A 9,930-nucleotide genomic window follows, 5' to 3' on the forward strand; every position below is an offset into this window, starting at 1 on the left:
TGCCTCTATGCTGTATCTCAGGGGGCTGTTTGTTTTGCTGTCTCTCTAAAGGCAGGATTCAGTTTCCTAAAGGCCTTCCCAGAACCAAGTTTGCTGATTTTTAAAGTTCTAGGTGTTAAGTCCCACTGATTGTAAGAACTTGTGACGTGAAGCCCCTCTGTCTTTTAATCCCTGGACGTTACAGGGATTCATCTTCCCAATACAAGTATTCCTGGAGCGGGGTCCCAGTGTGGTGTCTTCTTCTTTCTCTGTGCCTGTGGTGTCCCTCCTCCCTTGTATATTCTCACAGTCCAGCTTGGTTCCCAACCACTATCTCCACCCTTTTTACTCTTCTTAATATGGCTTCTTCTCTACATTTAGCTGTCAAGTCTGTTCTTCCAGTTTTGAGGTCATTTTCTGGGTTATTTACACTGATGTGGGTGTTATCTAGGTGTATCTGTGGACAAAGTAAGCGTAGGATCCTTCTACTCTGACATCTTCCCCAGAAGTCCTGGAAGCCATATGTTTCTATGAAAGACATGACTTTCCACTGAACTCCAGTAACGGGAACAATAAATGGTGTCACTCAAGTGTGCATCTTCTACATGGCTACAGAAGGTGGCATGATCTCTTACAACCCAAAGTACTGCAGTATTCTAATAATAATCCTACCTCCAGACTTTCCTCCAGGCTTTTCTCACTGCCTAGAATGCTTTAGCTCCTCTTTCACTCCCACACTCCACGAGGAAGGCATAACTAGTGCTCAACAATATACAGCTTTCCATTCCTTCCTCAGTATCCCAGCTCATTGCAGTTAGAAAGGGTTGTGAACTCATTCAGGTCAATAGTCTGTTAATAGTGGAGAAAAGCATTGCATAACATTCCCCTTTGCTCTTTCCTTTTGGTGGAGAATATGGCAGTCGTGTGTGGAGATAGGGGCCATGTGATGGACTTGAGTCACCAAAAGAGTATTTGAGTCACCAAAAGAGTTGCTCCAGAGAAAAGACTTTGTATAAGAAAGAAATGCTTTAAATGTTAAGCCACTATGATTTGGGGGCTGCTTGTTACCACAGCTTAAGCCTTGCCCATCCTGAGTAATATACACCATTTACACCCAACCCCACCCTAAATCTACTTCCTACATCCTTGACCTCCACCTCCCCACCCATCTGTCTGACAGGTTTCTTGTCAATCTTCATATCATGACTCATCTGTTCCTCAGAGTAGCCTAATAGTCATCCCTTCTTGCTACCCTCTATTATTGAGCCCTGTTTTTTCTTTAAAATGATTCCCTCTCATAATTTATAATTACATATTTACAAATATGTCCATTTGGTTTTTTCCTTGTCTCCACCACTTGTCTGTAACACACAAGGAATCTATAAGATCATCTAAGTTTCACTTACAAAAAAAAAAAAAAAGATAAACTAGGGCTTAGAACATCACTAGGTCTTAAAATAGTGTATTATTTCTTTAATGAACGAACATTGATCCATCAAAAGAACTACATAGAAGTAGAAGGAAGTTTATTGTTCCATAATATAGACAATAGCATTAGGAGAAAGACAAATTCCACTGGACTAATTGCTAGGCTAGAAATCTGCACAGACTGGACTACAAAAGTTTTGTACACAGAAGAAACTCAAGGGCATAAAAAATTCACATCTAAGGAAAATCAGCAAAGTCTTGGACAAGAACTGAAAACCAGAATTACTATTATACTCTGCCATTCTGGTAATCCTGTCCAGAAGCACCAGTGGTCCTTCACAGCAGGAAGGAGTGGGGACAGGGTCATGTAGAAGGCTCTTGATCTGATAGGAGCTAGGACTAGACAATACATTAAGTAAAAACAGCAAATATAAATACCTAAGTCCTATACGAGACATTTAACATTTTCTATTTATCCTGCACCCAACTGTCTACACACACACCTTCCTCATAGCATCTCCCCTTGGAGATTCAAGTGGTGTGTAGTCTTAGTGGGAGGGTATCAAGTGCTACCTCTCACTACCATTTCGAACTTCAGAAGGGGGAGCATTTTCCTTCCTTCATTCCTTCCTTCACTAGCTCCCTGGTATACCCTAACACCAGGCAAGCAAACAGCACCCCTAGGACTGCAAATCCCAGTGGGTGAGGAATACAAAGGAAGAGGGCACAAGCAGAGGCCAAACTCACTGCAGCAGCACTCAAGGCCCAAGAACCAGGCAGCTCCTGAGTTGAAACCTTGGTTAACTAAGGTCCTGATGCCGGAGATGCCCCACATCTTGTCATTTTATCATATTCTTACAGCCCCAGATATCCTGCCAGTGAATTCTTCTTTGGCTTAAGATATTTAGGGTTGGTCTTTGTTGCAGGCAACCAAGAACTCAGACCAAGGCAGCTATATGCAGCTGAGTTGTACATTGTAAAAGAGAACCCAGCAAAAGAAACTATGGTGGCTGAAATCTAGCCTGTGCTTCACTTGTCAAACTTGTGGGGCTACACTCTGCTGAAGAAAGGGGTGGCATTTTCCAATTTCCATAGTGACATTTATAGGTGGGCAGTGGCCCTGCCCCTGACTGATAAAACCCCATTTTTCAGTTGTAAAACAGAGGCCTAGAGATTAAGTCATTGACATACACTATGATTACAATAATGCACTGATACTACATTGGGCTATTCTGCCTTTCTCTCTACCTATAGATTGTACCACATATTTATTCCTTCAGGAAAAAATGTGAAAGAACAAGGAATGTTAGTGTACAGTCCATCCTTCTATAATTGCACCAACCTATTTGCATTCAAGTATTAAAAGGTTGGAATTTTAACTTAAAATATATTTAGGGGTGCCTGGGTTACTCATTTGGTTGAATGTCCAACTCTTGATTTCAGCTCAGGTCATAATTGCAGGGTTGTGAAAGAGTGGAGCCTGCTTAAGATTCTCTCTCTCCCTCTTCCTCTGCCCCTCCCTCCCACATGTGCTCTCTAATATGTAAATTAATTAATTTACAAATATATAACATTCTGTGCAATAATTTTTAAATTAACCCTTCATATTCACCACTGGCAGAAAATCTCAAAGAAGTCAAGAACTTTCCAAGTATCTTTAATTTCCTATAAACTAAATATTCCCAACTTGATAGACAGATATTGTGGAAAGGGAAAAATCTCAAATTGCACTGTCCAAAGCTCTAATTCTAATCTCTTCAATTTTCCCATGATAGTTTTTACATTTCCCACATGTCTTTTTCCCCCAACTTAGATTACAAATCTATCTGGAGGGTATATGGGCTAGTATGTATACTGGGCCTGGTATGTAAATGGAATTTATTGTTAACAAGGAAATCAGAGCATCACCAGTTCTTCCATTAGGAACCCAACAGTTATGTGTCCTTTCCTTTTACCATCTTAAATCCTGCAGTCTTCATTTCATGTTACTTTAAGATGCTGATCAAACCTTTTGGTCTTACTTCTCCTCCCCATAAAAGAAAATTAGATTCGTTTTCAGTTTTAATCCTGATAAGAGAAAGTGAATGAGCTCTGTTTTCATTACTGTATAATCATTTCATCAACCACTGAAAGGAATCACTGAAAGTAATCAGCGAGTAAAGTCACTAGCACTCCACAGAGGGCCAGTGCAATGGTACTTCAGCAGATCAAAATGAAGACTGGGAAAAAGATGGCAGTGCTTCACAGTTCTAAGAGGTCCAGCGTGGCTTCTTAGGAAGTTGCCTCTAAGCAAGAAGGGAGAAGATGATCGAAGGAAGGAATTATCTTTATTATGTAACAGGTCTCCTGACACCAAGCTTGTTAAAAGAGCTAAAAGTTTTGTTTGGGCGTTAGGGTCACATTCTCTCAATGAAGTAAGTGACTCATGTTTTGGACTTTGAGACAAAGAGCCTAAACTTTCATGGGTCCTGTTCTTCTCTAGCAATTTGTGTTGTCATATCCAATAAAGAATTGCAGAATCTTTCACAGACATAGATACCAGTTGGGATTAACTGGTTGTAAATGACAGAAACCAACTTTGCTTAAGTGAAAAGGGACTTTAATGGAAGTAAGTTAAGAGAATCCAAGATGATGCTTAAGTGCCAAGCTTGAAAAAGAATCCAAGACGCTCTGGGAGGGGAGATGGTCTCAGAAGCAGAAATGAATTCTGACAGTTTTCCCCATCTTTTTATCTCTCTGCTTGAGACAGCAAGTCCCAGAGAAAACAGTTTAATTGACTTAAAATTGCCCATATGCCTTCATCCTTTTGGTTAGGGCTGAACAGGGAACCTTAACTTTTGGCCTCATGAAGACTACAGAAAAATGAAAGTGGATGGGGGTGGTGCGGAGGTGGTGGTGTTCATTACCCATAAGGATATCTGGATATTGTTATCAACATAAGGGGCAATGTATTGTGGGTGGCTGAGTTGCAACCAATGTCCACTATGGTGTTAAAACAGAAATTGTTTTAATCCTAAAGGCCAGGAACCATCTATTCAACTTACATTAACACTGTATAGGGCACATATAGATTTTGTATGTAAGCTAACAGCTTACTTTCAATAAATATACAGTACCTGATATATGGTGGCTGCTCAATGTTTTTTAGAATAAATGAATTTCTTCTTCAATGTTATTTGTTCTTATCCTTTCCTTTATGCCATTTATATTTCCTACTATTTAACAAATATTCCTTGTTCTAGATTGATGAAGTAGAACCCCCAAAAGAGAAAGTTAAAAGCAGTAGAAAGAGTACTGGAGTAGAATCTTCTTGCTTTTGCCCTATGTGACCTTGGGGACAGGTCATAACTGCTTTGGGTTTATTTCTTCAACTGCAAAAGGAGGTGGTAGAGGTAGATGCTCTTTAAGAATATATCCACTTCTATAAATCTAACATCATGATCACAAATATATAGATGACAAAGACTCAGCAAATTTAGAAAAAAAAAATGTTTATAATTTTCACAGTATGTAGTGGTTTTACCCTGAATCTGGACAAAAAGCAAAACCTAACTTACCTGGTAGTACTTAGGAGAAATTGCCAATATCATAGAAAATCTAGATCACTGTTATCAAACTTTAAAGAAAGGCAGCCACATCGATTTTTTCAAATGAAATCTTACATTGAATCCCAATTTCTAACACAAATAAAGGTCAAAAAGCTTCAAATGAAACAAAGAGGGATGTGTGGACCCCATCTTTGCACATTCATCCACAAGCTCCCTAGGAATACTATTAGACATTACTCATCAAATTCCCAAATATTTTGACTTTTCTGTACCTTGAGATTACCAATTTCATTCAGACAAGAAAAATTAAGGAATAAACTTTACATGGAAAAGTACATAAGCTCTCTTTCGATGGCTTTAAAAAAAGAGACAATTTTTAGTCTATCAACAATTTTAACTTGAAAAACAAAATAAAATCTAACAGCAGTTAATCCCCTATGCTACCATCAATTAGTAATATATAGATTGAGACTATTGTATCAGTGAAAACTTAGCCACCAAAAGTTTTACTAAGCTTATTTAACAAACTAAACTGAAAGTATGAAGAAACCTCTCATATATAAATCAATAGCACTTAAAACTTAGCTTATAATTTTTACACATTTTAGCAAGACACCTTTGTAAGATTTTTTTTCCTGCAGTCCTGCTTCAGAGGAAAGATACATGTCTCCAAAGCCAAATTAATGTATCTATATGCTCTGTTCTTAATCACCAAAGGGGAAATTACTGAAAAATATTAAATGACATAAACACAAATTGTCAACTTTGTGGTTATTGATAGTGACCTTCTTAGCCCTAGCAAAAAGAAGCTATTGCTCTTCTCATAAAATCTGTCCATTCCTCTACTTGGAGATATCACCGTCAAAATCATGAAGACCTATCCTATTAACTTGGACCACACGTTTCTATACATACAATACCATGAGTCTTTGAGTATGAGATGTGCAAAGTTCAAACATCCTAATTTATCTTTACTTATTTATACTAATGTATACAAAAGCAAATCATTTTACCTTAAGGATTACTCTTGAAAATACAAACAAGATTCATGTGATTGGTTTATTGAATAGCTATTGAACAATGGTGTCATATTTTGGTCAAATCAAGAGTTATGAAGATTTTTTTGCAAGACATTCACTGCAGGCAACAACAACAAAAAAGTGTATTTCACAATCACTGGTGACCCTACTGACCTCTTCTGGCAGGATACAAGGTTTGAATTGTCCAGGTACAACCAATGAGATGACATGACTTATTGCATGGATTTGTGTCTTATAACCAAGAAGGCAGACGTCCTCATTGGTTTTTGTTTTTTTGTTTGCTTTAAACAAACAAACAAACAAACACAGTCTCTACTCTATTTCCTGGTCTATACTGGCTCTGCCAATCCTTCTGAAGTCCAGACCTGTGAGATGAGGGCAAGCATTCCAGGGACCAACCTGTGGAAAGACCACTGGTGTCTTCAAGCATTTGAGTATAATGCTTTCTGCTTAGTGATTTAGCTTTAATTTACTCTTCAGAAGTCACCAAAATAAGACATTACTGAAAACCAAGTGATGTACCTGAAATAGGCAGAAGCCAATCATACTGGGCTTTATAAGCAGTTTTAGGCTGCCTTAAGGAGCACCCGAGAGCAGCATTTCAAGAAAGGGGTGACGTGACCTAAACTTTAACAAGATCCCTGTTTTTTACAGAAAAAAAACTGTAGGGTAGAAAAAAATAAAAGTAGGAAACTAGTCAGGTGACCACTGCAGTCAATCCTAGTGCATGATGGCGATGGTTTAGATTAAGATGCTAGTAAGTAGTAGTAGATAGATTCTGAATTTATCAGTTGTTTCTGGATACAAGTAACCAAATACCCAACCTAAGATTTCTGACATACGGACAATCGTATGCTTATTTTACAGGAAGCTTAGGGCCAGAGCAGCCTCAATGATATTATCAAAGAAGTGTATTCTTCCAGACTTTCCAATCATCTTAAGCCTTAGAGTGGAATAGTTGTTAGATGACTGCTACTAACAATTAAGACTACATGCTCCTTATTTATACCTAGAGGGAGATGCTTACTTTACGTGGCTATTTGAAAAGCCAGGATTCGTCCTTGCCAGATGCCCCTAGCCCTGTTCACTGACCCATATTTCTTTAAGCCTACCCATCCCTCATCCACTCATTTGTATGAGAGATGGAGTTAAAACTGACTAAAGATCAAGCAGAGCCCTCCCTAACTGGGAATGGGGTTGACTTGCCTTGAGTTACATGGCTTATGTGAAAAGAGGATGGATACTTAAGGGAAAAAATGATTATTTGTTAGAAAAGAGGAAGGGGGGAACAGATGCTGGGTAAACAACAAGCAGTGATATCAACGACATGGGATATGCTTTGAAGGTGGAGTTGACAAGGCTTGCCAATACATTAAATACTAAGAAGATCCAAGAGCAGTTCTTATAGTGTTGGATTCAGCAACTGGGAAGGAGGTGGGGTATTTACTGAGATGGGAGAGACTGGAGGAAAGATCACGTTTGAGAATAAGTCTTCTGTTTTCACTCACTGAACTTTAAGATATCCATTGGATACTGGGGAGATGACCAAGTTGTTAGTGGATATAAAAGTTTGCAATTTCAAGGAGAGGGGAAGACTGAAAATAGAGAATGAAATCACACATATAGAGTTTTTTGTTTTTTTTTAATGCAACTGAGACTGAATGAAATTACTAAAGAGACTGTAGTACGGATAGAGCAAGAAGTAGATGCAGGACAGAATCTAGATGCATGCCAAGATTTAGAGGTGGAATATAACCAGAGTCACTAAGGCAGCTAGACAACTCAAGTCTAACTCCCCAGCACAATATGTGTGGGTAGCCAGAGAATAGTGCAAATTTTGGCTCTCTGCCAAAAGGTACAGGGCAGATCACGGTATTTCATAAAAAGGCATTATTAACACCTTACAGTCTTTCAAAAGACTGTTGTTGGCTCACTATCATAGTTCTCTTAAACATTTAGTGGAAAATAGGCTAAAGAGACATGGCATCCAATGGCAACAATTCTGATCCAAGGCCTGATGAAAAATGCTGACCATTATTATTACATCTACAATTTGAATTCAAAACTATCTCAAATGGAATTAAGTGATTATGGAACATGAGGAAGGAAAAATGAAAACCCTGGATTCTCGTATTTATCTGACACCTATTCACTTCCTTATTTTCTCTGAGGCTGTTTTCTATTTGACAAAATGTTTACAATAGACAGGCCCTTCCTGCCTGCTTTGGCAGGGCTATTGTGACTACTGTGAAGACCAAAAGTTCAAGAAGTCTATTAACTGTAAAATCCCATAAAAACAATTTTCTTCAGCTGCTTGACTAGTCTCACTTTTTGCATTGATGGCTTCATCATCCTGATGCCAAACACCAATTTCCAGGCACTCAATCCTTAACAGAAGAAAACGCCTGAATTTTGAAATTTCATTAAGGACAAAATACTACATAACTAGTGAGAACCTATTAAAGCCTCTCCCCAATTCCTGTAAGTTTTCAAAATTGTACCTTGCACCAATTTAAAGTCATGAGGTGGTCATCCCTCGGGGTAATTATCTGACACTGTCAAGGTGACCACTGATACGGGGTCTAAAGATAGTCACCTACTAGAGTACTGAGAATATACACATTGAAGTATTCATGCACATGCCTCAATAATAGCATGATTTCCTGTGCTACACTACAGGATTACAAAAATATAAGATGCCTTTACACTTTCCAAAGTTCTTTGTACTCTTTATCTGACCACCTATAAGGTAGGCAACGCAGAATTATGCCTGTCTTAGGAGAAGAAAACTTACTTAGGTTCAAAATCATCTTAAGGCATATTTCAGGCACCCAACTCTATTTTGGTGTCAATACTACATCAGGTTACAGAAATTTTACACTTTAAATTACTCAACAGTTCTGAAAATTCTTCTAAGTAAGTAACACATATGGGTTTGAAAATATTACTAATAAAAATTGTACATTAGCTTCATTCTAAGTCTTAACAGAATCTTTTACCAACTAAATTGTATCTCCCACTCACAAAAGTAGATGTGGCAACAACAATCATCTTGTAGAAACTTAATTATATTCAATGGATCTACTATGTAGTACCTGAGAATATGCCTGTTAACAAAGTATCTTGATCCTACTTCCCCAATTTAAAAAAAAAAATTGTTTTAATGTTTTATTTATTTTTAAGACAGAGAGACAGAGCATGAGTGGGGATGGGGCAGAGAGAGAGGGAGACACAGAATCTGAAGCAGGCACCAGGCTCTGAGCTGCCAGCACAGAGCCCAACGTGGGGCTCAAACTCACGAACTGTGAGATCATGACCTGAGCCGAAGTCAGATGCTCAAGTGACTGAGCCACCCAGGTGCCCCTATACTTCCCCAATTTTGACACAGGACACTGTTCTTAGAACTGTGATCAAGCCGCTTGATTTTAAGTACTAATAATACTCTATCAACTTTTAATACTATTATTATGGCTCAGGAGCTAATTACAGCAATTGAAAATGATTAATATTTTTAAAACATAGGTTTTGAAGGGTCACCTTAGAGATGTCAGCAAATGTTTCCTAAGCTTTCAAAATACAGATGAGATTAAGGTTAAATGTAACTTAAAAGAAGTAACCTTATAAATAAGATCGACATTAAATTGATGTGGTTAAATAAAAGTACTCAATTGGGGATCAGATGAATTTACTGTCTCTCTATAATAAAGTCTTAGAAAATCATAAAGAGGATGAGAAAATTAATGACTAGAAGCAAAAGATCAAGACTTCTGAACCAAATCAAGATTAGATCAAAACATTTATTTTGTGTGTTACAAAAACAAAAATAAATCCAAGCTGCTAATGAAATAAACATATTTCTTTTTTAAGTGTCCCATCCTGGGTTCTCCATCCTAGAATTTAATAAACAGTTCAAGTTTAGGTTGCTTCAATACTTC

This window comes from Prionailurus viverrinus, chromosome A2 (genome assembly GCF_022837055.1).
Source record: "Prionailurus viverrinus isolate Anna chromosome A2, UM_Priviv_1.0, whole genome shotgun sequence".
Lineage (NCBI taxonomy): Eukaryota > Metazoa > Chordata > Mammalia > Carnivora > Felidae > Prionailurus > Prionailurus viverrinus.